Source organism: Pteropus alecto, unplaced genomic scaffold (genome assembly GCF_000325575.1).
Source record: "Pteropus alecto unplaced genomic scaffold, ASM32557v1 scaffold7, whole genome shotgun sequence".
Lineage (NCBI taxonomy): Eukaryota > Metazoa > Chordata > Mammalia > Chiroptera > Pteropodidae > Pteropus > Pteropus alecto.
In genome coordinates this window covers 479,388-492,910 of record NW_006494614.1, presented here as the reverse complement: position 1 = coordinate 492,910, position 13,523 = coordinate 479,388, and the positions used below count along the sequence as shown (strand labels likewise).

The 13,523-nt window shown below is 32.4% G+C and overlaps 1 protein-coding gene and 1 pseudogene across 3 annotated transcripts in view; one reads left to right on the top strand and one right to left on the bottom strand.

The window, feature by feature from the left end:
- The window catches only part of LOC102896341 (glutamate receptor ionotropic, kainate 2), a 551,413-nt gene that overhangs the window by 160,730 nt on the left and 377,160 nt on the right, over nucleotides 1-13,523 (top strand). The gene's annotated exons all lie outside the window — the stretch shown is intronic.
- On the bottom strand, nucleotides 12,075-12,193 carry LOC112475041 (annotated as a pseudogene).

The window sequence follows — 13,523 nt, the reverse complement described above, 5'->3', positions numbered from 1 at the left end:
TTCCCTTACATCCCACACGTGATCTGTCAGCCAAATCTGTCAGCTCTATCTTCAAGTTTCAGCAAGTCCTTGAATAATGCCATTTCATTTAATGTCGTATCATTATAACATTGATGAGATGCCATAGGAACCTAACTCTTGTTCATATCAATTAGTCTCTGGTAAAATTGGTTTTATTATACATTGTTTCACTTAAAGTTGCAGAACCTATTGACAATGTTAAGTGAATACTTAGTGTATATATGAATCTGACCACTTCTCATCATCTCTGTCACTATCTTCCTGATCCAAGATGCCATCATGTCTCATCTTGATTATTGCAGGAGCTTCCTGCTTGTCCCCACTGCATATATTCTTTCCTCCATTCAGTTTCTTCTTAATGCACAAAGTGATTTTTCTACAGTGTATGTAGAATCATAGCACTCCTCTACTGGAAAAAGCCAAAACCCTTAAACTGCTTCTAAGGCCCTACCTGAGCGCCACTCCATACTCTGATCTCCCTGCCCTCAGCTGCTACTACTCTGTCCTTCTCTTTTTCAGCTCCCATGAACTCTATGCACATTCTTGGACATGCCAGACATGATCCTGCCTCTGGGAATTTGCACTTTGCTGTTTTTTGTACCCAAATGCTCTTCCTTCAGATATCTGCATTGCTTCTTCCCAATCCCCCATCTTGGTCTATGAACAAATGTTCCCTTCTCAGTGAGAGTTTCTCTGAATACTTTATAAAAATTATCACCCATTTCTTATCACCCAGGTTTTTCTTCCCTGCTTCATTTTTCTCCATAACAAGAACAACCCTCTCGTGCTATGTATTTTACTTACCCATCTGCTTATTTACTCCTCCAGTGGAACGTAAGTTCCAAGAGAATAGGGATTTTTTCCTTATTTCTTCATTGTTCTATTCCTAGAACTTAGAATAGTCTCAAGTACATATTAGTCATATAATAAATATTATTAAATGGTTGAATGAATTTATTCTATGAGAAGTTACTGAGCACTATACATACAGCATTGGGTTGGGTGCTGGTTAGGCTAAAGAGGGGATAAGAGTACTTCATGCCTTGAAGAAAACTAAAATCTAAGTTAGGAAATGATGCATACAAATATCTGCAGTATAAGACATAATATGATAAGTGACAAAAATTAGAAGTTAAATGCTAAGGGGAATAAGGTAGGCTTCCTTGAGAAATTTGTAATTAAGAATGGACCCCAAATATATGATAGAATTTCAACCAGGAGAAATGAGATAGAAATTGAAGGATTGCTAAGACAGAAGGAACCACATGAACAAATTAATATAGAAATGGAAAAGGTAGGTTATATACAGAGAATAGTGTGCATTTCAGTTTGTGAAGAATGCGGAATACATGCATCAAAGGTGAAGGTGATGTCAGTTATATACAGTGGACATTACATGCAATTCCTAGTGAACAGAAGTTACTGTACACCTATTGCTTTATCAGGAAAGCCATGTGGCGTCTATGTTACTCACTCACTTTTCTAACTTCTCCTTTGTCCCTAGCCAATAAAATAAATAGTGGGCAGAGGCCTTCGAATAGACTGGTATTGAAAGTCCTGTTCTCTCAAACAGTAGAGATCACTCATGTAAATCAGGTTTTGTTTCTTGGGAACTTGAACTATAAAATAAGGAGACTATTAGGCAAGAACAATGAGAATACAACAGAAAGGTCATGAGGCAGAGGAAGGCCAGGAGGAAGCATTAGTAAGTAGATGGCATGTGTGTTTGCAAGTATAAAGAAGCTCTGATTATGCAAAGGCTTAGTGAATATTTGAGAAGCTGATTGAGGTAAGAAAATAATGTCCAGGATAAAGGGTAGCTTTGCTGGTAGAAGGAGAATTCATCAAAGCACACACTGAGAGAAGCCAGGACTTAGTAAATATCTATGCCATGTTAATGGAGGTGCATTAAAATCAAAAAGGTACATAAATTCCTGTTCTTACTGCTATTGAAGCAATAGGATGTGCGCTACATGGATCCTGGATGATTGAAAGTGTCTTTTCTTTATTTCTGCCTTATTACCATTGTAACTATATCATACATCCCCATTATTTAAGATTGCCTAAGCACATTGCTGACATTTGCCACTCACAGATCCGTGTACAAACCATTTTCCCTCTTGTCATCAGCTTTCTCTTTTGAACTGTGATATACCAGATGAAGTGAACTTTCTAGATGTCTTTCAAGGATCTCTGTAGCAATGAAAATAATCTGCATGTATTCTATATAGAATGGTCTTATCATGAAGTTTCCCATTGTTCTATTTTGACAACTGGTTACAGAAAAGACTAGTTTAGTGAAAACTTAAGCAACTGGCTTTTTTCTCCTGTCATTTCATTTGGTGGCTTTGTTTGAAGTTGTATGTCTTGTCCATGAAAGATGCTATCAACCTGGAAAGATGGGAATTTAATTGCTCTCATCAAACATGCTGCCTAATAAATTGCTTACTCTGGCAGAGAAGATTAGAAGTAGCTTTAATATGAGCAAAAGCCTTTTTAATATGGCAGATTTTATATGATATAGATTTATATAACTAGATTTTTTTATGTCACATGCCATCTGTCATTGACTGGTGGCATGATGGCTGCAGTTGATATGATTATATGCATAAATACAATGATAAATGGATCTTATTTTGTATGCATGGACTATTTTCCAAATTTTCTGTGGAAGAAAAATTTTAAAATATTATAATGTTTGACATAAATTTGTATTTATCAAGTAGAGGAATATTTTAATTCTACTTGATTTGTAGTACTTATTTTTGTTTTCCCTGACTTAATAATGCAAAGGAGACCACTTAAAGGTAATACTAAAACAAATAGAATTTTCTCCTCTCAGCTGTTTTTCCCATCTACATAAAAATAATTTAAGCTATTTTCTGCATTAATAGAATGTGTTTCTTTTTCTCTAGAGGAAGGTTTTTCTGTAAGGCAACCCATACTTCTCAAGTTTTCAAATAAAAATGGTCTAACAATGTAATTGTACAGAACTAATTTTTTTCATAAGGATACTACTAACAAAGTCAGCTGTGTTGCCTACATCAAGAAACTAATGTTTTGAAAATGATGTAAGAAATATGAATATAGGGAACTGCTTGAAGAACAAAATTTAGAAATACAAAGTCGAAGAGAAGGTCATTTCTTTTTGTTAAGTAGATCAGCATCAAAGTTATTACAAGCTGCTTCTATACTGTACTGTTGTTCACATTTTTATATTTTCAAAGAACACAGCAGAAAAAAATTCAAAATCATCATAATCATCTAGGGTGATAACAATGCTATGTAGAAGACACTTAGAGAAAAGCTGATATTATGGATCATATAGCAAAGCATTCACAATTGTCTAATGCAATAATTACTTACAAGCACATGGACACATATGTCAGAAGTTGCAAAAATGCAAGATTATGGGACTTGACTTTTAGTTACGTGCTGAAATTCCAGTAGATGGGGATATTACTACATGAAAGAAGGTTATGATCAGTAAGCCAGCATTTCTCATTTTCCTAAGCTCTGAGTAGGACCTTTTTTATTTGAAAAGCAAAGTAGAGGAATTCCCCAGCACAAGTACTTACTTCTCAGCTAAATAAATAATTGAACAAGTTTATAATAATGTCCTGATAATCTTCAATCATAATTATAATCTAAAAACTTGAAATTTTCCAAAAATAATCAACATTAATAAATTAGTAAGATCTTTGAATCTAAGAAATTTGCCCAATAATTGGTATTGCATTTTAAAAATAATTTGTTGATTCTGAGGCTATGTATTTCTTTAAACTCCAAAGCAATTTTTTATAAAGTTAATATTAAAATGTCAAAATTATACATATATATCTGTGTATATATGTATGTAAATATGTGTGTATATATTTTGAATGTGTATGAATGTGAATCCACTAGTCCATCGTGATAAAATAAATTCATATATTTATTCAATCATTTAATCATTCACAAATAGTGTCTACAATGTTCCAGTTACTGTGCTATACATAATGATGAATAATTTATGTACCTTAATCTCAAGCAACTCATACTCTAAAGGGGTACAATACAAGTAAAAAGACAGACACAATACAATGAGATAAGTATATATGGTATTCTATTCATAGGATCATATCCATTTGTAGTAAGAACACATGTGAGTGGTGTTTGGTATTGGAGACCTAGTAATTGGGTGCTCCAGGCAGAGTGTAAATGGCCAGATCAAGGCATGCAGTAGATCAAGCTAAAAAAAACTTTCGCCTCCTGAAAACAAAAAAAAAAATAACTTTTTTAAAAAAAGGAGTTTTTTTTTTTTTTTTCCAAATTAAAAAATAAAATCAAGGGGGAATATAAGAGAGCACTTAAAGCTAAAGCAGTAACAATGCAAGTTTCTATAATAATTAATGTAGTGCAGAGTTTTAGGGTTGTGGTCTGGGACATTAGTCCTGAAGCTAGGCCTTTACTGATAGGCATTTGGACTTTAATTTACACTCAGGAAGAGGAAACAATAGGTCAGAACAGGGCATAAATTTGAGACTGAGATCTCTGCATAAAGGTAAAATCCAGATGGGCTGAATCTTCCATGGAACAGGAACTAAATAAAATCTTTACCTACTGGAGCATAGAAAGAAGTAGAAGGCATACTCCCCAGGTCTCTGAATGGAAAACAAAACAAAACAAAAAACATGTTTATATTTCTATAAGAAACTAAAATTCAAAGCTTGTTCCATGCAGGGTATGATATACAAATTTAACTCTCTTCATGGCACAGATATCTCTAAGTAGACACTGATTTTATACATATATATATATATATATATAATCTTAAGACAATGAAAACAATGAAATCTTCTGGACATCTGGAATAATCAAATGCAATGCCAAATTGCTCTGAAGGAATATTTCCAACTCAGCTGAACACAGAGTGCCATAGAGTAAAACATCCCTAGCTAGCCCTAACACCCACATTGCAAAAGTCATTCATATTGGGAGAGTTAGAAATGATAAATGACAAATAGGAGAGTCAGCATTCCTGAGAATTTGAGAGAAGACAATTTGAAAAAGATAATAACATGAAAATGAGCTCCATGATGACAAGAATCTCTTTGTTTTATTCATTGTTATATCCGAAGTTGAAGATAATTCTAGAATTTGTTGAATGGATCAATGTATTTAAAGAGATTCAAAGGGAAACAGAGAAATAGACAAGGAAAAACGAGCAAAGTTGAAAAACACTAAGTAGCACTTCTAGAAATAAAAATTATAGATATTAAAATATTTTTACTTAAAGAAAATTGATTTTTTAAAAAAATTTTCCATGCTTAAAAAAAAAGATCTGGGGACAATTCTCCAAATGTGCCACAAGTGAAAAAGAGAAAGTATGGGAGAATAATTAAGAAATATGGAGGAAAAATGACAGTATTTATCTATCTATCCATATAAAACAGAATTTCCCGAAGCTGAACAAATGAAGAGATAATATTTAAAGAGCGGATAATTGAAAAATTTCCAGAGTTAAGGAAATATATGAAGCCTCAGATTGAAAACCACAGTGAGTTCTGAACAGATTATATGAAAATAAATCTATTTATAGGCATTATAAACAAGCGAGTTATAATTAGATGAACAACAGAAATTTTAAAAGAACATTGGAAGCTACAGAAAAAGAACAGTATCTTCAAAGTGCTGAGAAGAAATAGTTGTCAGACTAGGACTGTAATTTAGGATTGATAAGTTAATGATGAAAATAGAGGCTAATGTAATATGATTTATTATCAGGCAAAAAAATACTGCAGAATTTCTATGTACAGACACTCAGTCTGTTTGTACTACTAAAGAATGTACTTCAGGAAGAAGAAATTGAAACTAGGTAGAAAAAATGTGAGACATTATGAGCAATGGTGAGCAAATTACATTTACCTAGCACATAGGTAAATGTATATAATTGATGGCTCTAAAATAACTGCAGCTAAAATGAAGATTGAAATAAAATACAAGACAGGAATAAAAGTATTGTCGAGGGAATATCTGTACACAAGCATTCTCAAGTCTTTGTGTTAGGAAGAAGAGTAGAAATTTCCTTAACTTTCTATTTTGTTAGGGTAAAATATAAATGAAACAAATATAAGGGTAATCGGGATATAAATCAATACAAGATTGAAGCTAATAGATGAACGGGGGGGAATTAAAATATTGATCAGGCCATTAATAAGAAAAATAGTAGCAAAAGTATAAATTAAAAGCAAAAGAAAACATTCTGAGCAGATGAAACTGTATAGGTAAAAACCTGAGAGCCAGGAAAAGGAGTCACTTTGGGAGCTGGAAGTAGTTCAGAGGGGCTGGAGAGAAGGCAGGCTGAGGTGTGCAAGGGGAAAAGGACGAGGGTGTAATGCAAGATGAAGCTAGAAAGGTTCAGGAGCCATAGAGATCATCATATTCTATATCAAAAGCCCAAAAGTTTTTAAGATAAGTGAAGCAGCCAGATTTATGTGCAATAAAAAATTGATCTTTCAGATAAATAAATAAATAAATAGATAAATAAATAAGTAAACAGACCTGAATAAATGAAAAGAAAATATAACAGTTTGTTGCAGTAGCAGAACAGATGCCACAAAGAATTACATTACATGATTAATTGCCAAATGAGCCCCATTAAATCTTGGCTGGAACAAATAAAAATAAATTGCCAAATTAATGATATAAGCAATTGTTGCTACAGAGTTTAGTTGGATTGGAAAGTTAGGGAAACAGAGCAGTTAGCGATAAGGTTGAAATACTTCCAAATGAGAAATTTAGACTCTTTCTTCCAAGATGCTATGAGTGTTTGAAGGTTTTACAACAGATAGTAAAGACCTTAATCACAGCCTGGCAGTGGTGCAATGGGTTAGAGTAGGAAGAGACTGGGGGAAAGTAGACCACTGATATGTAATTTCCAATCTAGACATGAGGTGACAGAAATGATGCATATGATGGAAGCAACTTTCTTGATAAAGATTTCCCCCAACTCTCTGCTCAATGGTGATTTCTCTCTCTTATCTGCCACAGACTTCACTGCTTTACATATTTGGGTCTTTGATAATTCATTATCATATAAACAGTATAATAATAATAATTAGGAATTGCATAATTATTTGTATTTTACACAGTGTTTTCACTGCTCGTCAGACTATTCCAAGTGTGCTGTGATCTAGGCAGGACAAGAATTTTTATCACCATATTTAGAGATGAAAACTAAAGCTCAGTTGCTTAATGTTATTATTTCCTTCTCACATTATAAACTTCTTCAAGATTCAGACGTCATTTCTAACCTAGAATAGTGCCTTGAATATGAAAAACAGTCAACAGATTTTAGTAGGATAAGTAAGATCTCATATTCAAGGCACTAAAATCTTATAAAATTAGATGTTACAGATTATGCTGCCAACAGATTACTCCAAGTAATATTAAAGTTGACTTTTTTATTTTTTACTTTCAAATGAGCAAGTTTTTGTTTTTGAATATATGACAGCTTCATATGTTACTGTAGGTATAATATTACATTTGGGGGACCCGCTTTTCATGCTATTAGAAAACATTAAAGAATTTTCAGATAGAATGTGATATAAGTATCTCTCTAAATTGACTAAATCTCCTAATGAAAAATGTATTTAACTTGGATATACTTACATGAACCAAATCTCAGGGAAAAAATATGTGTAAAATTATAAAGTGTTTGGTATTGGGTAATATATTAACTAAGTTCAAAATTCCTGATAATCATAATAGGTGATTTTCATAATTTAGTAACTCATTACTTTCTTAAAGATACCTTGAAAAGGAAAAGACTCCATGACAATTTAGTAATATAATAGAGATATCATTAAAATATAGAAATAAACCCTAGAATGAGGTCTAATGTTTCAGCTTTACCAGTAATTTCTTTTATCAACATGGGAAAGTTGAAGGGAGTTAGAGTAAATATCTCTGAATTTTCTTTCAAATATTAAATAAATTTACTCAATTGTTGTTTAGTATTTAATGGGTAACTGATACTAGAGACACCATAGAGAATAAGAAAGACATTTGTCCTCCTGGATCTTATATACTGGTATTGTCTATGTGACAGACACATTGTATCACGACTTGAAGTAGATAGAGCTTGTGCCAAACAAAAAGAATTGTTTGTTTCAAAGAAAGAAGAACCTTAAAAATTGGTGTGCAAACAAAAGGAATAAAAATGGGTGGTCAGGAAAGTGAGAAAATAAGCCACAAAGTGAGAGAAAATATTTGTAAAAGATACCTCTGATAAAGAACTGTTATCAAAAATATACAAAAATCTCTTAAAATTTAGCAATAATAAAACAACCCGATTAAAAAGGAGGCCAAAGACCTTATCAGATACCTAACCAAAGATGACATACAGATAGCAAGTATAAAAAGATATTCTACATAATATGTCATCATGGAAATGCAAATTAAAACAACAATGAGATACTAATACACACCTATTAGAATGGCCAAAATCCAGAACACTGACAGCACTAAATGCTGACAGGGATGCGGAGCAATAGGAACTCTCATAAATTGCTGGTGGGAATGCAAAATGGTACAGCCACTATGGAAGATAAATTGGCAGTTTCTTACAAAGCCAAACATATGCTTGGCTTATTATCTAACAATTGAATGCCTTGGTATTTATCCAAATGAGCTGAAAATTATATCCATATAAAAACCTGCATATGGATGCTTATAGCAGCTTTATTCTTAGTTGTTGAAACCTGGAAGCAACCAGGATGTCCTTCCATAAATGAAAGAATAAATAAACTGTGGTACATCTGGACAATGAAATATTATTCAGTACTAAAAGTAATGACCCATTAAGCCATGGAAAGACATGACATAATATTAAATGAATATTATTAAATAAAAGATGAGAGGAAGAATTGAGGAGGGTCAAGAGATACAGTTAAAAAGAAAAGCAAAAGCATGTTTTTTAAGAGATAATGAATGGGATTTAGAATTTGGTGTCTTTGGGAGGTGGGCTTGATACTCTAGCTTAAGGTGATTGGTAGCAAGACAAGGATGTCCACTCTCACCACTATTATTCACCACTATTGCCCTGTCCTAGCCAGAGCAAAAGAAATAAAAGGCATCCAGATTGGTAATGAAGAGGTCGAATTGTCACTTTTTGCAGATGACATGATTATTCAGAAAACCCTAAAGACTCCACACACAAAAAAACTATTATAGAAACAATAAACAAATATAGTAAAGTTTTAGGATACAAATCAATGTACAAAAATCCATTTTATTGTTAGTTTTACTCCTAGATATTTTATTCTTTTTGTTGCAATTGTAAAAGAAATTGTTTGTTTGTTTGTTTGTTTTTCACTTCTTTTCTGAAAGTTTACTGTTAGTATATAGGAACGCTATGGATTTTTGTATGTTGATTTAGTTTATAGGATTTTAATGACAACTGAATAGAATAAGGATTCTTGTTACAACTCTTCTAACAATGGTTTAAGCCACCAATTACTACTTCTTAAGCAGAACTTATTTATTTCATTAAAAAATTGAATTATACTGATTCTCAGAGGGTCAAGGAGAGGTTACCCTAGATATTGTGAATCTTCCTACATTTTAACGATGTAGACTTTGTGCCCATTAGTTAGATGACTTGCAGAAGGTCTTATATCTCAATGTAGGGATTGGAGCCAAGCAACTCTGAATCTGCTGTTCTTTTACTCTTTCTTGTTGATGTTACAAAACTCTAGAATAAAATAGGAAATTAGTATTTTTACCTTGAGTCAGTATAGAAAGAACAATTCTATTTTCATACTTTTCCAACCTGAATGATCAACAGTAATGCGGATTTATCACTTATTTGAATTGGTAAGTGATTTACATCACACTGGTTTAAACCCTGATCAAAGAAAATTATCTTTCAGAATGAGATTGCCATCTTTGTATTTCTTATACAAAGTGCTTAAACTACTTCTTACTGAATACATACTACTGTTGCTTTCATTTGCATAATATATGTCTAAAGTATTATGTCAATATATTAAATTCCTTTGGCTAGCATAATTCAAATCAATAACACAATCCCTGATCTCAAAAAACATCATTTACTTAAAAATAATAGATTTAACATAGACCTAAGAGAGCAAATACTCAACGTATACATCATCATTGTCAACTGAATAGAGCACAATTTCACAAATTCTAATGTGTTCTCATCAAGCCAAAGAGTATAGAGTAAGTATTTGATTTAAGTTGCTCAATCACAGCTACCTTAGAAGCAAGTGAATATTTTATTAGAGGTCTGAAGAGTTATGAACTTGTAGATAAAACAGGGTCTTGTAAATCATTGAGGGAAAGAAGACTAGCATGACCACAGTTTTGGTAATCAAAATTTTTGGTTGGCATACTGAAGTTCATGGGATAAGGAAGAAGAGTTGTTTTATTTCAGGGTGGAGTGAGATTGGAACTATTTGTGGAGAAACAGACCACACACAACAAAGTCAGCATATAATTTTATGATTTAATGTGCTTTGCTTTTACTCTCTTTTGGCAAGACCTTCCTTCATAAACTGAAAATAACTCACGAATGAATTATAACCAGTATCTCTTCATGTTTTAGAAGCTCCATGAATTTATAATGAATTCTATTCTTTGTATTCTCTGTTTGAGTGATGAAAGGGTCAGAAGCACAATTTATAGGTTAAATGCTATTAGAGAACTATGCATTGTATGACATATTTCATTAAAGTAGAGGCTATGAGCTGAGGCTTTAACAACCAGGGATTTCACACATCTGACCAACAATCTTGTTCATAATTACTTTTATAATTGCTAAGAATAAGAAAAAAGAACTGCGTGCATGCATTTTATGCAGTTTTACAACTGTAGTTTCTATTCAAAGTAGATTTTAGTTGTGAGGGGATACTATGTCATATTAAGTATAATAATTACTTCTATAATGCTTATGTAAAGTATATGTTTGTCTATAACAAAGAGTCCTGAAAAATATAGAGTAGGAATGTAATAAATTGGAATTTGAATTTTTTAAAAGATTTATCTTTCTTAGGGGGAGAAAAGGTTAGTTACAAATTATCCCAAGAAAATTAAAAAGCAGATTGAATTCCTTGCTTTTCATTAAAAGGTTATTTGTTACCATTTGAAACTTGGCCTAAAATCTCCCTATTCATAAAATTACAATATAAATATTTTAAAGTAAAAACTTAATGTAATATGTAATGTGAAATTCTAATATAACAACAGGTGCATATATGTGGATATAGCCAGTAAATGATATGGGCAGGTACCAATAAATCAATTAAAATTTTTTTCAGGTATTTTTCATTTGTCTTTTTGGAGCTATGGAGTTTCTTGGGAGCCTAGTTCAATATACATAGAACGATGACAGAAATAAAGAACAAGGAAAGACAATGTTTATTTAAGTGATAAATGGCACAGCTTTGAGTTTAGCAGAAGTAAATATTGCCTTTAAGAAGAACAGACGTTTTTAAATTTTGTTACAATCATTTTATTCATTTTAATTAATGACCAAAGGGAAGTTTCAGAACCAAGGAGGATAAACTATGCTATTTGAAGGACTGTTAGAAGACAAGAAGATGGTTAATTATCCACATAATGATAGTTTAAAAAGCCAATAATTTATTTAAATATGTAATGACCTAGCTGATGATGAACATTTTTTTCTACTCTTTACTAAGCAAAATATAATATTTTAGAGTTTCTTTATGTATAACATGAAAAATAATATTGAATAGCTTTCTTTATTAGGAATAATTAAATGTACGAAGTCCTCACAATAGTGAATGGCATGAAACTTGAAATTTAAAGAAGGCCTACAAATTTGGAGAAATAATAAGAGCAATGTAGTGAAATGGGGCTAGCAATTGTCAATGATTTTTGGAATCTTACATAACTGCTGATTGAAATAATCCCTCCCTTTTGACTGAAGTCATTTTTTTTTTTTTTTTAGGCAAGGCAACCGTTGGTTGACCTCACAGATTGCAAGGACCTTGTCAGTTTACAATCCCTTAGTTTTTTATTTTTTACACCTATAGCACCTGATCTTCCTAGGTGGTCTCCCACCTAAGTACTAACCAGGCCTAACCCTGCTTAGCTTCTGAGATCAGGCAGGATCGGGCTTGTTCTGGATATCATGGCCATAGACTGGCTGGATACATTTTATGAGAGATAAATTGTTACCATTTTCATTTTTGAATAAATCTCTATTTTTTTTTTTTTACTATCTCTCATCAAAATGCATATGTTGTGGCCGAAATACAATAGAAAGGTCCTATGTTAATATAGAGAAGGCATGAGTTTGAGTCCTTACTCTATCACCTCCTCACTGTGTGATCTTGAACAAGTCATTCTAGATATTGAACAAGTTACTTAGAGTTTCTCTAAGACTCGGATTTTTCACCTGAAAAATTAAGAAATATTAATACTTCTCCCTATAGTGAATCATGCATGCTTATGTAAATGCTATTTTGATTCCAAGTGCTTTGGAGTCATTAGTTCTTGTATGCCTGTCGCTTTCCCTTTCCTCTCTTACATCCTCCCTGCTTTCCTTCTTTCCTCCTTTCCTTCATTTTCCTTCCAATAGCTATTTATAATAGAGACAATATCTAAAAGAAAAAAAGCAAAACAATCAAAGCTTAAATACTTATTCTTTAAACTGCTAAAAATTAGAGATGATTTAAAAAAAAACACTTTTAACTCAATTTTTTTACTTTTTAATGCATAGATACTTAGATATCCTTTCACTACAGGCTGACTAGGTACCTTCTGTGATTTTCTTGGTATAGGCTGAAATCAATGTTATTTCTTTCTAACCTTTTATTCCAAGCTTACATAAAAGCCAGAGAAAATGATATTGTAGAGAGTAACTCATTAGCATGATAATTTCATAGAGTAGAAATATAATGTTTGGATTATTTCAAATCCCTAACCTGTTTCTAGAAAGTAGAGTTTGCTTGCTATTCTTGGATAAGATAACTTTCTAGTGGATGTGGCATGAACAGGAAAGGCAGTGGGATGACAGAAATCCACCATTATGATTTTTCTGCTGCTCTATACAAGGGCAATAGTTAATTAAGTCACCACCAATAGAAATTTGATCGTGGATGAGGTTTCCAACTTTTCCTGTATTACTGGACTCTCATTGGATGACCCAGCTAAGTCATTATATTAACTTTACTTTCTCCAGACAGGTACATAATTCAGACTGGACTGATAGAGAATTTAGGTTATGATGCTATATAATACTTCCTAGATTCCATTAGACATTTCAGAAAACACACATTCACTACAGAGCCAGGATTTAATTTTAAAGCTTTTGTTTGTCATGCAAATTATCTAAATTATGTCATGGACAGTTTAGATTGACAAGGGTCTTGTGAGTGTCTTTATTCATGATTCTTTAAATAATTCACTCATTCATTTACAAAGATATTCACTGAGAATCCCCTATGTGGTAAGGACTGTGCTGGGCACTG